Here is a 25,143-nt window from a genome sequence, read left to right as displayed (position 1 = left end):
TTTACACAGTGTTCTGAATGATTAACAATGGTCTACAGCCAATCTTGTGTATTATTATACAAACTTTGGTTGTAAGATTCAGATAACTATTTAATAAAAGCTAAATATTTTATATGAGAGTAAGAAAGAAAAGTATATCTTTGTCTCATACTCTCATCAGACAATACATGAACCTCTCAATAAACAAAATATATGCTCGGATTAAATGACAAACCGCTATTTTACACAGTGGAACACTTATTTTTAAACAAAACCAATGCAGTTCGCCACTGACAGTGCTTACCTTTGCACATCACAGTAAACACTGAACCAAGATGGCGCCCACGCAAACGAGAAATCTGAACTACGGTGTCCTGCAGAGGACAAATGGTCAAAATTGCTAAAATTTACAACATATATGCAAGCTCAACAGCGACACCTTGTGACTTATTCCAGTCACTACCTTACATATACATAACGTCTTACCTGACATTCAGTTCACCGGACACTCATACTGAATCACCAGCCCATATAAATGAAAAATAAGTCCAGCAGCCAACCAAGAGTCATCACGAAAGACTAGGGGTGACACGACAGCGTGAGCGGGCCTGGGTGTCAGCCAGCCCAGCCTGGGTGTCAGCCAGCCCGACCTGGGTGGCAGCCAAGCCGCGCTAGCCAGCTAGCCGGCTAGCTGCCATGCGGCGGTGAAACGAGAGCGTGAGCCGGCCTGGGTATCAGTCAGCCCGGCCTAGGTGTCAGCCAAGCCGCCCTAGCCAGCTAGCTGCCATGCGGCGCTAGCAGTAACATCGTGAGAGATATGGGACTTCTTGATAAAATATGGGACTTCTTGATAAAACGAGCAGATATTTGAAGTTTACACCCCTACATTCTCGCCTGAAAATAGGGGAAGCTGTCATAAAGTTCAAAATCAGTAACTTAGCGCGCACAGCTGTATAGAAGCTCCGTCGTGCTAGCTAGCACGCAGTACAGTTATTGTAACTGTCAGCACAACGAAAATAAACTACACCTAAACTCGGTTTATATCTGACCCAAATAGAGTGCAGTTAATAACGTCTTACCTGAAATTTAGTTCACCAGCCGCCTGCTTCTCCTGCATTGGGTTTCCCTTATCCACGATTGAGCTCCGCGTTAGCCACCACCGGTCGATCGGTGTTTCTTTCCCCGCATACGAGGGGAAGAGACATATACCGGTGGCTAACGCGGAGCTAGCTAGCCACCGGTATATGAACAACTCAGTTATTTTTTCCACATCGACCAGCATCATCGGCCCATATAAACGAAAAATAAGTCCAGCTAAGACAAAGACTGTTTGCGGAGCGATCGGGGGTGAAAGGAGTTAGAGACGCCTCACTGAAAGCCAAGCCTGGGTGCTTTTGAGCGAAGCGGCACTAGCTAGCCGAGCTAGCTAGCCGGCTAGCCGGCCGGCCGAACTAGCTAGCCGGCTAGCAGCAACATCGTGAGAAATCTGTTGCTAATATGGGATGTTTTGACAAAACGAGCAGATATTTGACGTTTAGAGCTGCTTTTCCACCATCCCTGGATTCGCACCAGTTTGCATACAGGGAGAACCAGTCAACCGAGGATGCGATCGCCACAGTGCTGCACACATTACTGAAGCACTTGGAACACAGGAACACCTATGCACGGCTCCTCTTTGTAGACTACAGCTCGGCTTTTAATACCATCCGGCCATACAAACTCCGTCCCAAACTCCACCAACTGGGACTTAACTCCTCTCTGTGCAACTGGATTGTGGACTTCCTCACTAACCGTAGACAGAGTGTCAGAGTGGGTAAGAACACCTCTTCCACCCTTGTGGTCAACACCGGTGCCCCTCAGGGGTGTGTTCTGAGCCCTCTGCTATACACTCTCTTCACCCATGACTGTATTTCCTCCTGCGCGTCCAATCTCATTGTTAAGTTTGCAGATGACACTACAGTGCTCGGACTTATATCCAACAATGATGAGACAAACTATAGGACAGAGGTGCAACAACTAGAGTCATGGTGCCACGACAATAACTTGGTCTTAAACACCAAAAAGACCAAGGAGATCATTGTAGATTTCCGGAAGAGGGGTCATAACAACCATCTGCCTCTCTTCATTGGCAGTGAGGCGGTGGAGAGGGTGAGCAGTTTTAAATTCTTGGGGGTAACTGTGACCGAGGACCTGTCCTGGGGCAACCATATCACCTCAGTTGTACGGAAGGCCCAACAGCGCCTCTACTACCTGAGGAGACTGCGGAGCGCACACATTCCCAGATCTCTGATGTTGAACTTCTACAACTGTGCCATCAGCAGCGTTCTGACGTATGGATTTCTAGTGTGGTTCCCCAGCTGCACCAAGGCCGATCAGCAAGCACTCCAGCGGGTGGTGAAAGAAGCTGGCAGAATTATTGGAACAAGTCTGCCAGAGATCAGTAATATCTTCCCCACTCGCTGTCTGAGGAGGGTGCACAGTATCCTGCGGGACCAACATCACCCTGCGCGCCACCTTTTCCATCTGCTGCCCTCAGGGAGAAGGTACAGGTCTATACAGGCCAGAACATCCAGACTGGCCAACAGCCTGTATCCACAGGCCTGTATCCACAGCCTGTATCCACAGGCTGTGAGGCTCCTGAACTCTCTGCCCCCCTCTCACGGACAATAACCATATCCAACTTCTTAATAGCAATGAACTGGTCTGCATTGGTGCATCATATCTTTATTCTCTTCCCCCTCCTGCCCCCCCCCCCCCCCCTCTTTCTTAAATAGATAACTATCATATCTGATATCATATCTCACAGTACAATAATATTGAATGGGTTGCATTGTTGTATTTTGTCATGTTTCTCAGGTCTTTGTCTGAATTTCTACGAACATTATTGCTAAGGATTGTCTTATTGCATTGGAGTCACACTGGGTTAAATATGTACACTTGGGTTTTAAGGGGTATTTATTATTTCTTCTTTTTTTTGGGTTGTATGGAAGCCCCAAACGCAATTTCATTGTTCTTGACAATGACAATAAATAAATAAATACTAAAATACTAAATACTAATACACACCTACATTCTCACCTGAAAACCGGTCGATCGGCGGCCGCCTCACATGTTTCTTTCCCCACATATGAGGGGAAAGAGACACATACCGGTGGCTAGCTAGCTCCGCGTTAGCCACCACCAAACAACTCAGTTAGTTTTTCCTCATCGACCAGCATCATCGGCCCATATAAACGAAAAATAAGTCCAGCTAAGACAAAGACTGTTTGCGGAGCTATCGGGGATGAAAGGAGTTAGAGACGCCTCACTGAAAGCCAAGCCTGGGTGCTTTTGAGTGAAGCGGCGCTAGCCGCGCTAGCTAGCCAACATCGTGAAAAATCTATTGCCAATATGGGATGTTTTGACAAAACGAGCAGATATTTGACGTTTACACACCTACATTCTCACCTGAAAATATCTTAAAAGTTTACTTTGTGACCTAGAAACACAAATAAGAGGAATATATTAAACCAAGTGGCAGCCGCCATTGTTTGACTGGTAGAGGCGTGCTTTGAATTGTGGGATATGCAGTTTTCCACCAAGCATACACCCTTGCCGTTACCGTAACTATTCAATGCTTCGTGCAACCTTAAGAATTCCAATGGTTCCTGAAAGCACCGACGCTGTGCGCGCCGTTCATATTGTTGTCATTATGGTAATCCAAATACGGGGACATACCACTAGAGTGAGCCAACACACCACAAATTAAGTGAGTGAGCAAACACACCACAAAGTAAGTAAAGTTTCACTTTCGTTCGTTCCCATTCATTTGAATGGGCAAAAACTTGCATTAAAATATTCATATTTAAAAAACTATAGAAGTAATAAACACCAAAAGTCATAGCACACCATTCCTGATCCAGCCGCACAAAATGATATAACATATATGAAGCTTGTGTCAAAACTGTGGGATGAGTTACGCGCGAAAATTTCAGGCTGAAAAAGGAAAATAATAATAATAATAATAAATCCGAGCAATAGTAATAAGTGTGCCTTTTGGCATAGGCACACTTAATAACCTCCCTACACGTGTAGGTTTGGCCTGAAGCCATCAATTGGTCGAGGCCTCTTGGTGCCCAGGGGCTCCTCCGGCAGCAGGATGGACATGGAGCACATCCAGCTCCATCGTTGCACTAATCCACCATTCTTCCACTGAATGGAGCATTACCATAAACGCTTGGCAGCCGGAGGAGGCATTGTATTCCAAAAAGTCTGTGAGCCTCTCAAATGCGCATTGTTGAAATTCACCTGTTGCCTGGGAGATGAGATGAGAATGGCCCATTCCCTGAGGTCGGGTCTATTATGTAATATACTGGACTTTGGGCTCTTAAAACTCGTCCTGCCTGACCGGACGGGCCTCCGGGGCCATCTCTAAACCGTGAAGAAGAGCTGTGCCAGAAAATGTGGGGCTGCCCTGTGCTGAGCCATTTGGTTTAATTGAATTGTTGTCACTTGTGGGCAGCTCAAAAATAAGTAAGCTTTGTAATATGTTTTGATTGTCTAATTTAAAGGCTGTGACTGTTTCAAATCAGTGCGGATGACCACACAAGTGACGTTTATATCCGAAACCCGTCTGTGCCTGTGCAACACTAAAATGACATTTTATTCATAAACCAAAACGAAAATCTCTTGAAATAAAAGTAACACAATCCTGAGTTTAATATATATATATATATATATATATATATATATATATTGCTCTCCCCCCGCTTCAGGACACCTAAACCAGGAGATGCCGGACTAGAGCAGCGCAGATACTGAAGGACCCGTCCCATCCTGGCAACAAACTGTTCCAACTTCTGCAATCTGGTAGAAGGTTCCGCATCTTCCGGGCAAGGACAGAGAGACTCAAGAGGAGCTTCTATCCTATATATGTGTATATATATATATGTGTATGCATGTGTATATATATATATACATATGTATGTATATATATATATCGTGATGACGGCTTAATCTACTTTAACACGTTAATTTTGACAGCACTAATATATATATAAGTATACCTAAATTTTTTATTTAAAGCGATGACAACTTAAGCTTGCATAAGGTAACATGAGAATAACTTTTCTCTGATGTTGTCAGTGGAGTTACTACAACAGCACACTTACTGTCCTAAAACCTGTTGTAATCTACTGTACACAAACTGCTAGGTTTCCAAATCCTGTTTTCTCGTTTATAAAAATGTCCTGAAACTATAAAATTCATTTGCATTCAGAGGGCAGCAGAGCAGTTCTTTTGCTTCACTGAAGATCATGAATTCAAACTTGGAGACTAATGAGAAAAGGAGTGGAACCGAGTCTCCTTTGTATCGTGGAAACCCAAAGTCTTTACTTCAAAACCCTAATATAAGATGAGAGGGGCTAAAGCAAGGAGGGAGTTTTGTTCTGGAAAGAAGCTTGAGTGTCTCTAAAGTGTCAGGGGGCCAAAGCTATCTTTCTGTTAAAGTGTTGCATCAAATAATCCGTTTCTCTCCTTTCATGTGTCTGCTGTGGAAGCAGAAGAGACGAAACAGGAAGTCAGGGATAAATCAGGACTCGTTCCCTCCGTGGTATGTGTCTGCATCCGCCTGCAAGATGAAATCCTTTTTACCACAATTTAGGAGCCAAGCAGTGCAGTTACGAGAATTATAGCAGCACTTCATGTAGACCCGTCGTTACTCAAAAGCGGCGGGACAGCCTCCAAGTAGGTCCATCTTTTATACACAGAGGGGAAATTGCATATTGATTGCAATCTGTGTTCGCGTTTGCGAGTGTGTGTTTACTAGCATATGTGTGTAGAAGTGTTTGTTTGCATGTGGGTGTGTGTGTGTGAGAGAGAGACAGAGTTGGAAGTTTAGATGACAGTCCAAAAATTAGAGTGTGAAAGAGCAAGAGGAAGGAAGAGAGACCGGGAGTAAAGAAATGAGGGAGGCGAAGAAGATAAACTTTTGCACTCTGGGACAGAGATTTGAAAGACTTTAACATTGACTAATGTGACAGAGGTAAAGGGAGAGGTCTTTCTTGAGTTGGACGATATCGCCAGGTGAGAGGGACCAAGGACCGCCTACCAGAAACAGGAATATAAAGGAGGAATGGCAGGAATGGTGCTGATGGGTTTTGCAGTGGGGTTAATCACATGCGCAGTGATCCATGTCACTTATCCTGGATCGTGGCTCAAGAGTTGGGAGTTCGCCTTGTAATCGGAAGGTTGCCGGTTTGAGCCCCGGCTCGGACAGTCTCGGTCGTTGTGTCCTTGGGCAAGACACTTCACCCATTGCCTACTGGTGGTGGTCAGAGGGCCCGGTGGCGCCAGTGTTCGGCAGCCTCGCCTCTGTCAGTGTGCCCCAGGGTGGCTGTGGCTACAATGTAGCTTGCCATCACCAGTGTGTGAATGGGTGGATGACTGGATATGTAAAGCGCTTTGGGGTCCTTAGGGACTAGTAAAGCGCTATATAAATACAGGCCATTTACCATTTACCATTATCCTGACATTACCTTGGATAAAACAACAAATTCTCCTAGTGACTGAGTTTGTTGCTTTTAGACCGGAATATTGGAATCCTAAAAGAGTACAAAGGGACATTTCCTTCCACATTAGCTTGTCTTTATTTCCTGAATAAATCCAGTAATACTCCTACTCACATATAAAATATCATAAAGGGTGGAGCCGAATGCAGACTCTGAGGCAGACTTGAGATAACTGTGCATGTAAAAATCCAAATTTCAAATGCCAGAATATAAAAAATCCCGATGCTCACTCGTAACTCAAATGTACGACCCAAAGACTTGAACGGTCAGGCCCCGATCTTTTTTAAAGACCTTTTTATCCCAATAGGACGGTTCAGATTGGAGGCTTACCTGTGGTAAGATTCAAAAAGCAGAACGGGAATACTCAAACCACCGTGTTTTACAGAAGACCCTCACTGTTTTACCTGACCTCATTCGCACATATTGTCAATGATTTAACCTGATATTTCACATGCAGATTCATCACTTCAGTCCACTTCACGTCTAACTTGGCATACCTCAACCTTTTCTCCCTGTTTCCCTTCCTTCAGAATGGCTTCTTGACACTTATTTTGTCCTCCTTTGACTAGTTTCCTTTGTCTTTTTTTAAGGACACATCAAGCTGCCAAGATGTAAAAATGAATGGTAAATGGCCTGTACTTGTATAGCGCTTTTTTACTTGGTCCCTAAGGACCCCAAAGCGCTTCACACTACATTCAGTCATCCACCCATTCACACATTGGTGATGGCAAGCTACATTGTAGCCACAGCTGCCCTGGGGCGCACTGACAGAGGCGAGGCTGCCGGACACTGGCGCCACCGGGGCCTCTGACCACCACCAGTAGGCAACGGGTGAAGTGTCTTGCCCAAGGACACAACGACCGAGACTGTCGGAGCCGGGACTCGAACCGGCAACCTTCCGATTACAAGACGAACTGCCAAAGTTTCGGCTAATAGCTCTTTGTGAATCACCTTGTTGGTGCAAAAATATTGATTTTATGCCTGGCAAAATGTGTTATCGTTGGCATTTTTTAAAGATTCAGCTAAAGAAACAAGTAAAAAATTCATAGAGATTGAATTTAAAACTGATTCTTTGCCAATTTTTGTGTGTGGAGTGTTCTTCCCATGTGTTAGGTGCCTTTTTATACTTGAATTATTCATCTATCAGCAACCTTCAGTAAACCTGACAACTACTGTTCAAGACCACTTTTAAAACATTACAAGAAAGTCTGGCCACATAGAAGTAAAACATACAGATATCATATGAAGATAATCAGCATAGGATGGATATTTACTGCTATCCTACAGTAGCTTAATTAGCATTGTTGCAAGGCCTAACAAAAGACAAATAAGGATAATTTTTGAACTGTAAGTCATGGAAATCTACTCTAATAGAGCCCAATAATAAAAATATGGAGCTGGAGAGGACTGGAATAGGTCATTTTTAATAAAAGTTGACTTTAATGTTAACAAACTATAACATCATTATAATTTATTACTCGTTTATGCCATCAAATTGATCCTTTAATGTGAAGGCTTGGCTGATGATAAGAGTATGACTGCACCTCAGTATTCAACATGGTAGCCTTGATTGTGGATCAACAAACACTTACAAGTAAGTTGAATCCAGTTCTGTGATTCAAGGGCCACCAAACTGCAAACTCTAGTGGATTTCTTTTCAAGAACTAATGCAAAAAAAAACCCTCTTTGTGTCCTGAAGTGAATCCACTGATCACACTGACAGAAAACTGATCGTCACCTGAAATGTAGCTGTTACAAATGCACACCGAGGGTGAGAGACAACGAGTGGCACAAAGGGAGAGAGAGGTGGAGAGAGAAAGGGACAGGGAGCTTGGCTGATGGAGTGATGGAGAGCTGGAGAGGTTTGAGGGGGTGGAAGAGTGGAGGAGTCTGTTTTCACTCTAATCTGTTTACTTTGCAATTTGTGTTTTCAGAGCGAGTCCATTCATTCTGCTTAACCTGACACTTCACTCACCAACAGGAAGAGTGTGTGTGTGCGTGTGTGTGTGTGTGTGTGTGTGTGTGTGTGTGTGTGTGTGTGTGCATGAGTGAGATGGAGAGAGACGAATCTCATTTAAACCTCCCTTTTATTGAGATGTGTTTGCCTGCATTTAAATGTGTGTGTGTGTGTGTGTGTGTGTGTGTGTGTGTGTGTGTGTGTGTGTGTGTGTGTGTGTGTGTGTGTGTCAGACACCACATTTACGTCTTGTCTTTTTGTAATTGCATATGCCTGTGTGTGTGTGTGTGTGTGTGTGTGTGTGTGTCAGACACCACATTTACGTCTTGTCTTTTTGTAATTGCATATGCCTGTGTGTGTGTGTGTGTGTGTGTGTGTGTGTGTGTGTGTGTGTGTGTGTCATGTGAGCATCCATTAGCTGAGCATGGTTGGACTGTAATTATTCAGCAGTGAAGCCATTAGCTGAGGCAACAAACAACAGGCCGTCCTTTGTATTATACTTCCTGTGTCTATATTCCAAATTATTCACTCATCAATGCTCAATACTCATTATGAGGGCAATTACTATTCTATAGTGTAGAATATACTACTGTACATTGTGTGAAACTGAAAATTAAGATGGGTATGTGTTTGTACAGTGTACAGCCACTATATATGTCAGAGTAATTAGCTCTGTGTTTTTATGGCCCACTGACAGATGAGACTAATATACAGGATAATTGATATGTGCATTTACACTATGCTGGCAAAATGGAAGGAACAGGAAAACGTACTATTAGACCGTTTAATTGCTACTGATGTATTTTTGTATGACATATTTAATATTCTATTAGTTTTGACTTTTTCTTAAATTACAAGAAACTGTTGTGTTAGCCAAAAACTTTAACTTGAATAACAATGTTTAGCATTTTCTGTGTTTGTCTTGCGACAGACTGGCGACCCGTCCGGGGTGTACCCCGCCTCTGGTTCTATGATACCTGGGATATGCTCCAGCCCGTGCACCACCGTGAATTAGATAAGTAGAAGGGATATATTACTATTACTGCTATTACTTGTATTTACTTGTACTTAATTAAAGGATATGTGCATCACCACTTCTACTAATGAGTCAGAGTTCAGACACATAACAACACATAAGCCACATTTAAACCAAAGCATTCCATCATGGAAAAAATGACATTCCCACTGTTTTATCCACGCTTCAGCTGTTGGACAGATGGCCTCATATACTTTGATCTACAGAGGAGTTCAAACCAGCAAACTACTGGAACTTCTCTTTTTATAGAGATGCTCACCCTTGCTTATGATCAGTGAGCCAAGTGCATTTGATTATCAGCACCTGGCTGCTAGCTACTCTGTAAATTGCTGTTGAAGCAGCAAGTTGTTCACGGGACTGCACAGAGTCCTCTGAGAACTTTTCACGGATTCAACATTTTTTGTGTTTTTAGAGGCTGTGGTCTTCTTCTCCACGACAGTGTTATCAGAGTCAGACTCACTGATGTAATCAAATATTTAGTTTAGCTATTTAAAGGTGTACGGTACCTAAAGCATACACGCTGTAATTATGTGGTTAGTTAAGTGCTGTTAATGGATTCTTAATGAAATACTTTGCTAGCAAAAAATTTGACTATGTAAGCAATCTTAGCGTTACCGTTATTTAATAGTTTGCACATTTTCCAAATGTGTATCATCATCTGACAGAAATTAAGATGAAAACCAGATAACTTTTTTTAACCTCCAGGCCATGAAATGAGCAGAAATAACCGTTCTTGAGGCCTGATGATTTTTTTTTTCTCACTGAGATGTCTGAACAGACTTGTGTAGCAGCTAAACTCCCCTTGAATCTTTCACATTATATATATTTCATGCTGCTGTCCGGCTGGACCTGCATGTTTCTCAGAGTTTCACAGGTACAGTAGACAACAGGACTCTCACCTAAGGCGGTGGACGTGTCGAGGAGCTATAATCTGAACACTTGCTGCCACAGGAATCAAAAGAAACCTGAGGGAAGGAAGAGACAAGGTGAAGGACACAGCAGAAGCAGATCTACCTCACCCCCCAAAAAAAGAGAGGGGAAAAAAAAAGAAGTAAAACCTCTGTTCTTTGAAAGCGGTGAGCGCTGTCAAAACAGAGGCCGGTCAAACAGCTGCTTTTGTCAACAGGCATTGTGGAGTGGAGCATCTTTCTGTCGAAACATCAGTCAGAGCAGCGAGGATAAACTCCGGCGTGACGCTGCTCGCGCTCAGCGTTACCCGCATGCAGCTCAGAGACTCTGACAGGCTGCTTTCTTCGCTTCACTCCAGTCCTCTTCACTCTGCTTCTTTACCATCACATGGCTGTTTTTTACATGGAGTGTGTCAACTCTGATGATGAAAACCTTGAGCTTTCTTTTTTTTTTTTTTTTGTTGGAGTTTCATTTGACTGCTCTGCTGTTTGGTTTGGTATCTGATCAGTCAACAGATCCTCTCTGACTGGTAATATGATCTTACTGTGTCTGAAGGGGTCATTCATAATCACAAATCAACACATAATCTCCAGCTGAAACTTTATCCTTTTTTAGTCAGTCTCAATGCTCCCACCATCTTTATTTTTACAGACGGACACACAAACCTTGATCATCATGCTGTACGCTGGCTAACCTGCTAATATGAGGAGAGAGAAACATCTAGCAGTTCAGCATTACAATACTTTTCATTGCACCTAGTGACGTCAGACCAAAGCCAAGTAGAGACAGACAGACAAAGATAAGCATATCAGTTATTTCAGTTTTAAATGACACTTTGAAAGACAGCTGTTAGTTTTTTTAATATTATATAAATATTTATAAAATATAATGAAAAAAAATAAGTAAAGAGAACAGGATCAATGTCAGCACTTTCATAGAAAATTTGAAATATAAATCCAAGGATGCCAAATATAATAAATCGTGTTTGTTTTTATTTATCGGTGTTTATTTATTCATGTTTTTGAAAATGTCCAAGACAAAATGCCATCCTGAGGAAATGCCACCTTATTGTCAAGATTAATAATTAATATGAATGATAAGATAGCAAGTGGGAGAAAATGCACCTGGAAACTGAGAGGATGTTAAAGCACTGGTGTTTGCTGTGGTAAGGAGAGAGCTGACAAAGAGAGACCGCTAAATCTGCTTTCTATGTTCCTACACCATGACCATGAGCTGTGGGTGAGACCGGAGGCAAGAGATCATAGACACCACAGACGCAAACAGCTGAAACTGGCTTCCTCCAAACAGTGTCTGGGCTCAGCTTTAGAGACAAGGTGAGGAGACACTTGAGCTGAGAGTAGACTCACTGCTCCCCCACACCAACAGGAGCCAGTTGAGGGGTTCCAGCATTTGACCGGGTTGCCACTCAGGTGAGGAGTTTCAAGTATGTCCAGCTGAGAGGAGACCTCAGGGCAGAGCCAGGACAACCTGGATATTGTGCTTCTTGGCTAGCCTGGGAAAACTTTGGCATTCCTCTGGAGGAGGTGGCTGAGGAGAGGGAAGTCTGAGCATCCCTGCTTAGACTGCTGCCCTCCCCAACTTGGACTCAGATGATCAGGAGAAATGAACAGACGTATTGTGAAGACTCTTAATGTTAGTGTCATTCATGACTTTTTGCACTGGCGCAGCAATCTGGGTTCGTTCAGAAAGAAATGTCCGCTCACCTTTCTGATATAACATTAGAGATAAACCAAGGGTTCCCTGTCTTCATTGCTGCTACTTGACATGTATCATAAACTGCTTACTTACTGCACAGCTAGGGGCTTTTGCTAATAGGCAGAAAGCAAACGACAGCCACTTTGGCTCTTTTTGAGTAGTGGATAACCAACAAGTTAGCATGTTGCAAGGTGTATAATCAACCACTGTAACCTGTTAATTTAATATCAGCCAGTCGATACTATTTCATTGTTCACACTAGTTCCACTCTGTTCAGTTTTTTGTGTTTTTGTTTTGGAGAAAAAGGACAAGAAGTATTTTTGCAGTGAAAGGTAAAGAAAAGGTGCTGAAATTTGTTTAGAGCAAAATCTGACCATGCACCAAGGAAACAAAAAACTCCTACAGGTAACAACTTTTTGTTGCTGTAGTATATTTCATCTTTGAGTGCAATGAAGAGTTCAGGCTGCTTTGAACTGGTTTACTGTGAGTCCGATGGGCTGTGCAGAAGCTATGAAACCACCCGATTCTGTTGACGTGTTTCTTCCTGCTGGAGTGGAAGCGCGGTGTCAGACCCGAGACAGGAGCCAGGCCTCAGATCTGAACACAAATCCTTCAACGGGACATGAACAGATGGATATTCAGCTTAAGGCGGCACTCCGAGCTGAAGGCCTCTCAGAATGAAGTGCACTGTCACCTCTAGAGAAATGTTGATGCGAACTGTTTGAGAGTTGCAGCAGGTGAAGGATTCGAGCATCTGTCAGGACGAAGCTTCCCTCTGACTGACAAGTCGACTCGCGCTTAGTTCAAAAGACCGAATGAATAAAAAACAAGTTTCGAATTTGAATTTTGCTCTGTCAAATGCAAATGATTATTTTTTGCCCAAGGTTACATTACATGAGCAGTGCCTGCAAAAGTGCAGGCATCTTAAAACTTTGATAGGTGAGGGTTATGAGGGCTAAGAAAGTAATTTCTAAAAAATAAGATAAAAAAAGGTTTCAGGAAATATAAAGTTGGTCTCCAAATAAATAAAATCAGCTGATCCTGAAGCAGTGGGAGGGACTGATTTTACAAGGAATGACTCATCTGGCAGTGGGGTGATGGATTTTAGCTGATAATCCATCACCCCTCTGCAAGAGGCTGTGGCCTCTTGCAGCTACTTTCTTTTTGGTGTTGCTGTCGTTGTTGTGCATGTATACAAGAGATTAATCAGAGTAAAATCTGGCGAGGCTTTAAATATATTTGCATCAAGCCACTTTATATGCTGGTGTAGGTCCATTACGTTGTCTTTGGGGCCCTGGCATATACGCTCTTCTTCTTTTGCCAGCTCTGCATAAATCCACAAAGCGAAATGAGTGTGTGCGTCTGTGTGTGTCTGTGTTCACTGAAATTCAAATGTTGAATCCCCCTGTACTGCCTCTGTAGAGTTCCCTCTATGGGTCTGATAGCAGCCTCCGATCTCTGTTTGTCCTTTCCTGTGCCGCACAGTGAAATGTCAGCCAGGCCAGATTGGATTGCTTTTATTTAGACCATAAAATTTATGTTTTTCACTTTCACTTCAATCACTCCAGTAGACATCCTGATTTTCTTTCTTTTTTTTCTCGCCTTCATTGTCAGGTGGACACTTTGGGAAAAAAGGCTGTCGAGCAGCTGAAAGAATCCACGGCCTTGAGCCAGAGAGTCAGTGGTAACAACAGTGCCTGATTGGCTGACAGCCGCGTCCTCCAGCCACTGTGCTTATCCATGCTCATGAAGGGAGGAAAACACCCCCCCCCCCACCCCGTCCCACCCCTCCAACACCGTGCTGTGACAGGCTTAGTGGTGATATGAGAGGATGTGTTATCTGCTGACTTCCAAATTCATAAATCTTTGAGATCAGACGAAATTGAAGCGGCTTGAAAAGCTCGAAGGGGGAGATTGACACGTCTGAGTGGCTCTGTGGGCGCGCTGCTGCAAACTGCATGCTAATGTGCCATCATTCATATGTTTGTATGTACTTGATGTGTGTCTGAGTATGTGTTTTCATAACTCGCATGCATTGTGTTTCATACTGCCTACATATGCATGCATATGTATTAGGGTTAACTCTCCACTTGTACACACACCAGAAACTTTGCATTTTTACACACTCATTTGTGAGTGAGTGCTAAAAATCAAAAAACAGCTTGATGTGAACATTTTGCCTTATTACAGCCCACTAGTTTCTCTCTTCCTTGAGGTGTCAGAACACCCATAATCCAAAAAGTACTGATGAAACTTTTTTGCTAAACTTTTCCTCTGTGCTGCCTGAATTTCTAATAGCAGTGCTAAGATGCTAGTTTTGTTTGTTTTTTGATCCCATAATGTAGAAAATTTAGGGGAAAATCTTACTATGATGAATCATTATTCACTGAATCGTAATTCATTAGAAAAACATGTTTTTTATAGCTTTGCATGATCCATGGTGAAAAAAGAAAAACAAATCGTATCTGTTACTGTGGTGAATCCCGTTTGTTGTCTAAAAGTGCCGCCATTTTGGATTGATAACTTGGGGTATGTTGGTCTGCTCCGGCTTTTTCAGTAGATAATCCGAGTTAAAGGGGTGTTTCACAAAAAAATTCCAGCTGGAAGCTCAGAAATGCACCATTAAGGCTGAGTGAATACAGAGCCCAGCCCAGAGCCAGAGCCTGATCTTAAGCAGCAGCCTCTACTTATTCCGGCACATGTAGAATCACTTTGGAAAGACCTTTGGAATTTCTTTGGAGTTGGAGTTTCCCTGATGTGCAATAGTAACAAGTGCAATTTTTCCTACTATAACAAAGCATTTTATTCTATTTTGTATAGCATGTTATCCTATTTTATTGTGTTTTTCGTAATTTTTACTGCTCTTAACTTTCTGCCGTGACTTAAAAAATTTCCCACATGTGAGACTAATAAAGGTTTATCTTATCTTATATTTGGACTTGTTTTCAACTTTGCTTTATGTTAATATTTAAAAATCAAAGGAAACACTGCTTGTACATACTCATTAGGACAGAGATTTACATCAGGGTTGTGTAATTATATGACAGTGCATTTCAGACCATGTTAGTAACACTTTCTCTCACCCCAACCAGTCGCAGCAGATGGCCCCGCCCCTCCCTGAGCCTGGTTCCGCTGGAGGTTTCTTCCTGTTAAAAGGGAGTTTTTCCTTCCCACTGTCACCAAAGTGCTTGCTCATAGGGAGTCATATGATTGTTTGGTTTTTCCTGTGTAGGGTAGGGTCTACCTTACAATACAAAGAACGACTGTTGTTGTAAATCTATTTAAAATTGAATTGAATTGAATAAAAAATGCCACGAGTGGTGAACTGTAACAAAATACTTTCTCCACAAACTAAATAATGTAATGCATGCAATTAAAAAGTAACGAGGGATGTGTAATACATTACTTCTGAGAAGTAACCCCAACACTGTGGTGCTATTACTTATTCACAGTTTTATTCATTATTCCTTGATGCAGATCTGTTTTTTTTTCCCTTCTATAATTCCCTGCTATTGTTCCTTTTCTTGGCCAGGGCACTCTTAAAAGAATCTCAAGTAGGTTGTCACTCAAAGTCTTTTCATTCCAGTTGGCGTTCTGGCATTCATCTACACTTAATTTTCTTACCGAGTGATTGACAGGTTGTTGCTTTTCACTATAAAATACTCTCTAGAACCCAGGATTCAGTGTCCTGGTCAAACACCAGGCAAATGAAAGGAAAAGGCACATGAGGCTGTCACGTGCCATCAGAGACAGGCTCAGCGTTCCTCTGCAGCAATTCTCCAAGTGTGTGGAGCTCTTGAATTTGAGAATATACACTGTATATGTGCATGCGTTGAGGCAGCAGCATGTTGGGTGAAGATTGAGTCTGAGATGGAGTGTGAGACGCGAGTGGTCTCTGCCTCCAGATAAACACAAACACGTACGCTTTCTCTCTAATTCATTTTCCTTCCTCTGATTTATCTTGGTTTCCTCCGTCTTGTCTGCTCATGCCCAGATAAAATCCCCCAAATTGCATCACCCTCCCCTCTGTAACTCTGCTGCCTCTGTTTCCGGCCACAGTGTAGTGCAACAAAAATTAATAATACATCTGGTATCTCTTAGATTTGAGTTATAATACCATTTATACAGCCGACAATTCTTTTGATGTAATTATTTTGTGTGTCTGGGCTGAAAAGACCAGAGATGACACACATATCACACAGAGCTGCAGCGGCCCGGCGGTCTCCGGTCGTGTTGGTGGCAGAGCGCCGGGCCGCTGCAGCTCTGTGAACGCACTCCAAGAAAGTCACCGCTTTGTAAAAGTTCCTGCACTTTAGTGAAACTGTTCGACACCGAACAGAAACGTGTTGTGTTACCTTTTATTTTCACTGCAACAACTAGAACATGTACCTGAAGAAGTGGAAGACATCAGTAACACCATTTTAAAATTACATTCACTGCTATATTAACAAAGTACAGATTAATAGAAAAGGTCAATTTCCCAGACTTGGGGTGGATTTCCTGGTTGCATTTAGGGATGGGTACCGGTTCTGACATAAACGGTAGTAACCAGACCGAAAAGCAGCCACATTTCAGGGCTTTATTTTGGTGCTTTTTTGTTATCCTGAGATGTCATACACTTTGGATTCTAGCCAATCATATTACCTTTCCAAGGATAGTAGGAGGCCCAGGTACGTACGTTGTTTTAAAGCAGAGCTACAGATTAAAAGTCTGGCCGTACTTCACAGCAAAAGATGCAAACTCAGCAGCCTGCAACAAGTGCTTTAAGATGATACTGTGAAAAGGAGGTAACACCTTGAATCTGATGAAACACCTGGCGACGCATAGCCTTTTTTTAACCCTTTAAGACCTACCGTAGAACCAAGTCCACCAGAGCTTATATTATATTTTTACATGCTGCGGAGCCATTTTTGGGAGCATTTCAAGTTGCTATACATCAATACAACCATTATAGCCCAGATTTTAATAATATGTATTCATTAAGTGCATAGTACTTACATAAATTGCAAAAAAGTGCAATAAACTACAAAAAAATTTGAAAATCGTTTTTGTTTTTTTAACATATATTTGTAGTTAGAGAAATTTAAGAGGCTTATCCCTCAAAACTGTAAATACAAAAAAGTTGCACAAAATAGTTTCCCACCACAGAAAATTTATTTTGAGTGTCTTCATAGTTTTATTTTTGAAGTACACCAATTTTTATACACTGCAGGAAAAACGAAAAAAAATATTATACTGCAAATTTGCAAAAAAGCAGCATGTGCATCAAAATAAACTATTTCCAGCAGTGCAATATGAGTCCTAAGCATCCCAGAAACAACACAGAAAGTCATAAAGTCAAAGATAACTTTTAAAAAGACCAGTATAGGCCCTGAGGCCCTGATGGTAAAAAAGACTACATTTCCGCGAAAATGACATCACTTCCGGTTTCGGGCAGGTAATGGCGGAAATGCACAAGTTCGCGCTGACGTCTATTCCAACGTAGGAAGTGTTATGAACAGCTGATCGTATCGGCAAAGCGTGTTTCTGGAATATTATGTTTTTGTTCCTGCAAGCGCTTTTTATGCAGTTTTTGCAAAGCTTTATGTGGAAGGAAACCGTGACCTAGGACAAGCTGATGGCATAAGATGTAAGTACAACTCCTCCGGTTTCATATGCAAAAAAATATTTTGCGCTAGCTTACGTGGTTGCAGTGCTACCGGGATTTAAAAATAGTTACGCAAAACAGAGCGTGCCCGCTCCGATCGGCTCTAAAGGGTTAAAAACCGAGAAATGCACCATATTTGATAGCTTGCTGCAAGACTTCACACCGAGCATCTACTGCGGGTGTGTTGCCTGTTATCCGGAGTTAGCAACATCCCCCAAGAACCCGAAGAGGAGAGTCCTGGCCGCGATTAAAATCGATTCTAGCTTGGATAACGTGATATCGATTCATTAAAATCCTGAATCGATTTTTTAATATAAATTTATTTTGCCCGAAACCCCAGAATCTCAGGTTAAACCTCACAAAATTTCAACAACCACCAAACAACTAAAACAGTAAATGAGAGCAGTTACACGGATTCTTCACAAAGACGTAAACACAAAGCGCGAACCCACCAACGAATCAGAATCAGTGAGATGTCGCCTTTCTCACCCGATGGCACTGACACGGTCGGGGCTGAGAGCCGACAGCTCACTGATTCTGGTGTTTCGGCGAGTCCGCGCTTTGTGTTTACGTCCTTTTTATGCTGATTCTAAAGCTGTAGGTTTTATCTCTCTCCAAACAATATTGACTGAACCAGCAGCAAAAGAAGATCCAAACTACACAGCAAATTCAAAAGTGTTAAATGTTTTGGTGTTAATAGTCTTCTTGCAAAAGTAGAGTTAATTTTACTCTAAGTAGAGTCACATTCTTTTAATGTAACTCTGAGGTGTAAAATGATAGTAGTTAAAATCGAGTGTTAAAAATGAGTGTTTCTATGTCAAATCTGGAGGTGTTACAATGGAAACATTAACTCTTGACCTCTTAACTCTGAACTCCTAGAGGGGCTATGACACCAACAGAGTAAATTCACAGACTCCGCCCCCAGCATGGCTCCAATCGAAGCTGAAGTGAAGCCGTTTCAGAACATTTTGCTCTACATATTTGAGTTGTTTGCCATGCTTGGTAAGTCATTTTTTCAAAGATTGTTTCAATTATTATTATGAGCATTTACTTCTGTGGCTCTTTGGAGTTGAGACAAAGCTGTGTGAAAGGCATTAGCCATGTTGCTCGCTGATAGCATAATATTCTGTTTTAGCTAGCTGAAAGGTATTGTTTGCGGGCAAATACTACAGCCTTGAAAAAAAGCTTGCATATGAATTTTCAGTCAAACTTTTGGTCAAATACACCTAAAACAATGTGCAGAATGTAAATGTTGGTATAATGGTGCTACTTGAAGCCTGAAAACGATCGCCCATAAAAAAAAAACGAGCAAACAGCAGTAGCAGACGTCCTGACTGGGTTCTCCGTTAGCATAGATCCCTCCAGAGTTTTGTGCACACGGTTTAGGTAAAAATGAAAAAGGTTGAGGTTTTACATTTAGTTCAGTATTACCTGTTGCCTGTGTCTTTGTCTTTTGGGAAAATACTTTACACAAGTAATGGCTCAAAGAGGATTGCTTTTTTTTTTTTTTTACTGTGCTGCAATTGTTTACTGGATTATTTGTGCCATTAATTAGTGTCAACTAATTTTTATTCAATCTCCGCACAGGATATGCTTGTGAAGATGGAATATGGGGGAGAGCAGAAGTGCGTTGAAGTTCCACAAAGGGATGAATGAAGGACGTGCATATTGTATTGAAGAAATAAGTGATGAGAATGCTGTTATTTGCATTTACCATGTCAGACCTTTTGATAAACAAAATTCTAATGAAAGTGAGAACATGTATACTGTTACATCTTTCAGAAAATGTTTTGAAATTGTGGTGCACAGTTCAGAATAAATATTTTTCAAAAACCATTGCATCTTTTTAGTAAATGTTTATTTCCAAAAGAAATTTCTAGAAGTTCAGAACAGGAAAATTCCCGCTTTTTAGAATGAATTAGAAGATAACTCTTATGTAGTTAAACTAAAATACTCTTTGAGAGTTAATATATAAACTCTTAACACCAAGTGTTAAATTATCAACTCCAGACAGATTTGGTGTTTAACACTAAATCAGAGTTAACGTACCAACTCTCCAAAAAGAGTTAAATTAACACTCTCTGGTGTGGACCCATATAGACACTTTAATAGTGTTGAAATCAAATCCGACAGTGTTAATTTGGACATGCTGGATTTGCTGTGTACGCTTCACATAAACATGAATTCCCTCTTAGTTTTGCTGTTTTGCTTCCACCACATAAAATCACACGTCATGCACAGCTCTCTCTCTCTCTCTCTCTTTCTCAGTGTACTTCAAGAACAGTTTCCCTAAAAATCTGTTTTCTGCATTATTCGCTTGTTTGTCGGTTGCTGTTTTTTACTTACTTCCGAAAAGAAAGCCTCATTCCTGCTGTTCAATACTGAACAAATTTAAACTTTTTAAAATTATGCAAAATTGCAAAACGCTTAGCTATGTCTCTAATAAAACCTCTGTAACTTTGCTCTCAGCAGCATCAGGTAATGTTCATATGTTGATTAATGGTTTTCTTTCATTTTTGATCTACTGCAGAATATTTTTATAAAATTCCAGGAAAATCACCTTTATGTTTTTCTGTGTTTTATCCTCAGTTACTTTGACACAAAGGAACCTGCTGTGATGCTTACACCTTTGATAAAGTCTCGCAAGTGTCAGTTTTCTTTTTAGAGACATAAAAATATGGAAATGTACTGATGCATGATCTGAATTATAATATTTCTGATTGTCTGAGGCAAAATTTCCCAGATTCAAATTGAATTGAATCGAATCGTGGATCGAATCGATTTGGGACCTTGTGAATCGGAATCGAATTGATTCTAGAAATCAGTGACGATACCCAGCCCTAGTTGAGTAGGCTAACCACGTTATTAAATTAATGCATGTAAGGTGAACTAGCAAACACCGTCATAGTTACATGCAGCTGTCTTCTTGTTTGATGGCAGATGCTCCCTTCCTCCTGGCCAAAAAGGCTAAAATGACATAAGAAAAAGTGGAAAACAGTTAAACATGAGAGGTTTTTGTGTTTTTTACATTGTTTAAGCACTGCTTCCAGCCAAGAGTGATACCATATATGCCCTATAGCTGCAGAAAAGGCTAACATTGTTATCTTTTTACAAAAAAAACAGCTAAACATGAGAGGTTTTTGGACAAAGTTTGTGTTCTCCATTCTTTAAGCACCGGTTCGAGCACCGTTTAAGCACCGGCACTCTCTTCTATTGGCACATTTTACCATCTCAGATCTGCGATATATGATTGCTGTGAAAGGTTACATCCAAAAGGTGTGATTTATTATCATAGAGCATATTGTTTCCTGTTACCTTTACAACCAAGTATAAGCTATACCTCTGATACCATGCTGCCATAGTTTTGAAAGGAAAACATTGTGGTTCAAAGATTCAAACACTTTATTTAGATCAATAAAATTCAGTTGTATTGTGCCTTTTTTCAGGATATTTTCTATAAAATCAAGAATAGCCATTTCTGTAGATCTTTCTGAAAAGTCTCTTACTCTTTCCTTTTTTGGCTGGCTGTTTTTGCACCAGTGCAAACTAAATGAATCCAAAATGAGCCTGTACTGTGTTTAAATGTATAATACTGTTTCCTTCAATCCGTTAAAGATCTGATTTGTACACAGTGCTGTTACCCGTGCCAGTTCTAACCACTTAACAAAGACACCAGGCTGCTAAAAAGTGCAATGTGACATCACAGCAAAGTGTATAACATCCATTCTTCCTGGCTTAAAATATATCATCTCCCCCTGCTGGTAATGCAGCTTCTGCATGCGTGTCCATTTTTGCATGCGTGTTTTGGAGAGGCAAAGTATGAAGTGGACATGGTGGACCGTGTTGCCGTGATACAGGGATGAAAGGTGACCACACAATTTCATCTTGACCGGTTGATTATATAAAGCCAAATACAACACAGTTCATCCATATCGGTAAAAGTCTTTCATTGCAAATACTTTATAGTTGATATGTTGTTTGGTGCTGCGACCAGTGTGTGTAGAACTGATAGAGAAACAGCATCAATGCAGTCATGAAACCATCTTCATCCACTTTTTAAATGTTTTAATTGCAGTAGAAGTGGAGGAAAAATCCACATCGTTTGTTTGTAACTGCAGATTTGAGATGATGTTTGTTCACATTGTGCTTCATTGTGTTGGTCAAGTTACTTGAAAAAAGTAATCAGTAACTAATTACTGATTACTTCCCCAAAAAAGTAATCCCATTACTTTACTGATTACTTATTTTCAAAAGTAATTAATTACTTAGTTACTTAGTTACTTCTTAAAAACACGATTAACAACCTGAAGAGGTGATAAAGCGATAGATCTTTCAGCCCAATTCTACATTTACTGCATAATCCATCATACAAAATGTAATCAAATGGAAAAGTATCTTTTTTTTTAACTTGTTTTATCAGTTTTAATCTTTTAACTTTATGCATCAAGCAAAAATTTAATTATATGCAACATTCTCTGACTTGAATAAATTAGTTTAACATTTAAACCTATTTTCTGCACATTCCAGCACATAAAATAAAATATTTTTTGTGTTTACACTCAGTCTTTCAAATAGATGCAAGTAAAACACAGCAGAAAATAAATAAAGTCAAAGACTCAGCGGTCCTTTTGCTCTATTTTCACCTGTAAAGCAGGACTGGGGTAGGCGGAGGTTTATCCTGGTGCAGGTGTGCTGCGGTCAGTTGAAGAATCCGCGAGTTTCTCTGTGAATTTCCCATTACGTCGTTGCGCTCTCGGTGCTTGCTTGGAAGTTTAGGGTTTTTTTTCGCTGTAAAACGAAGTTTTCTTCCCACGCACAACAGACGCTAATGTTTTTGTCACTTTTTATGGAATCAAACTCAAAGTAAGGTCAGTACTTCAACACTTTAAACGCTGCACGCTCATACTCTCTCCCACAATCGATATGTGATCCATTGTTGATCTGCACACAGCTGTTGTCACTAACGGCGCACTCGCTTACGTCACTGTCGTGAGACATTCTCGCAAAAAAAATCACGGTTTTAGTAACGCAGTAACGCAGCGTTCCCACGGGAAAGTAACGGTAATCTAATTACCGTTTTTGCAATAGTAATCCCTTACTTTACTTGTTACTTGAAAAAAGTAATCAGATTACAGTAACGCGTTACAAGTAACGCATTACTGCCCATCTCTGTTCATGACACAAACAAGATTATAATTTCCTAAAGTATATTTTTCCGTTTGTTGAGCTACGGGTTCGTGTTCTCCCTCAGACTGGCAAAGCTGTTTCAGAGCTCTGAGACGAGTCAGAGTGTATTTATTAACCAGCATGCCCTCCTGCCTGTGTTCCAGCCCATCTCTCCTTTTTCAGTGTAACTACACGCACCAAAGCGGTCGGTGTGATTGAACTGAAATAGTCTGCTCATCTGTCGTTACACTCACATGGTTAAAACACAGCCCGGGGTATTTCTGCAGGTCTCCGTCCGATATCATCGTCGTCATCATCTATCTCCATGATTGTCACGTCACCCTTCACTGCGCCTGATATCAGTCACGGACTGCTTTGTTTTATAAAGACATTTTTCATCTTTCATTTTGCATCTCAGTTAACGCAGCACAGATCTTTTATTCATATATTTCTTTATCTGTCTGTGAATGATATCACATCAAGTTAAGACTGAAAATACCCTGCCGCCTTTGCTTCCTTATGTTTGAAAAATGTTGAGTTAAGCTCTGCAGTGCCAATCTTCTTTTGATGAATTGGTATTTTTGCCCAGAAACAACATATGAGCCCAACACACACCACAGGCCAAAGTCAAATATTTACAGCACGTTTGTGTAGTTGAGAAAGTTTCGTGACCCAATCAGTCAACCAATCAATGTCTTACACAATCTTCCTGTCTTTCCTTTCATATAGACTGACAAACCAGAGAAATTGAAATAAATAAGAAGATGATGATATGAGAGATTAAAAATATGCTCTTCGTGAATGTAAACTGTCCCGCGGTTTTAGCAGTGCAGGCCCAAACTATGCAAATTTACTTCTTGGATCTCCTGTTATACTTTTTTGATGCTAAAAATTAAACATACAGTTTACACGTAATCACATAAAAAGTTATTTGAAGGAGTTCTTCTAAAGGGAAATTACAAGAAAACAGTCTGTGTTAGAGAAACTACAAGAAGGAAGGTTCAAGTTTCCAACCTGCTTTAGTTCTCCCCTGTGCCTGGTAGCTGCAGGTGCACTTTTCATTATTAGTAAGATAAGATAACATTACTTTATAGTCTCCCACAGGAGAAAATCATCCAGGATTAGAAAACCGCTGCATCAAAAACAGACAATATCAGACATCCCAATAAAACCTTAAACAGGTACAGGTTAGCAGATACACAACTCAGAATAATGGGAAAAAAATAACAATAAAAAATGCATCAGCACCTCTCCTGGATAAAAAAAAATTAACCAGGAAGTGAAAGCCTCAGGATCAAGAATCTCTTTTGTGACGTCGAAACTCCCAAAGAAAACCTGCACAAATACAGAGGACATGAAACCTCACCGAAGGAGCCACTCTAGGTTCACACCCCGGGTCTATTCCTGGGGGGCTAACCACCAAGCAATCATGCTGGTATTACACATGAAGTACATAAATCTTTATCTCGGCACTAAGGCTGGAAAAGTGCTGTACAAATCCCTCAAAAATTGTTCTACAGTTAGATTGAGGAACAAAACAGGCTTGGACACTTTAGTGTGAGTGTCCCTGTCATGGGGGTAACAGTGACCCTCCAAGCTGAAGCAAAAACAGTGGTACCATCCTGCTAACACCTAATGGTACATTATTTTCTGGGAGAGTGGCTTTACTCTGTTTGATTCACCTCTGCACCTTAACCTGCTGATTTGGGCTGTTGTGTTTTTTCAGCAAACATCACTGAATTCACCTGAGATGTGTGCGGTGGAGCAGAGGTATGGAGGCATGGAGTTTTTGCATATGCCTTTTCACTTTTGCCAGAAGCGAAAGACTATGGGCTTGACTACTCCAGGGCAAAATAACTATGCCCTTTAAAATTTGAACTCGATTCCTATTCTAAACAGATGTCCAATTAGTGAAACAAAATCACAGACGCCTAAAAATGGTGGTGGGCTAGTGTGTTTGTCTCTTAGTGAAGCTCACATGATAAAACGTCCTCCAGGCGGGGTATTTCCTATCACACGGGCACACATCTGCCCCTTGATCTCTGAGTTTTCTGTAAGATTGACCTTCATTAGAATTAGGAGACCATATGTCCTTTGGCAGTAGCCTGGTTGGATTTTTAATAGCCTGAGCGCACTCATAAGTCAATCCTTCAGGTGCAGCTCACTTCATCTTGATCAAACCTTT

The sequence above is a fragment of the Aulonocara stuartgranti genome (genome assembly GCF_965226115.1).
Source record: "Aulonocara stuartgranti genome assembly, chromosome: 2".
Classification (NCBI taxonomy): domain Eukaryota; kingdom Metazoa; phylum Chordata; class Actinopteri; order Cichliformes; family Cichlidae; genus Aulonocara; species Aulonocara stuartgranti.
The sequence above is the reverse complement of the archived record's forward strand: the minus strand, read 5'-3'. Positions refer to the sequence as shown.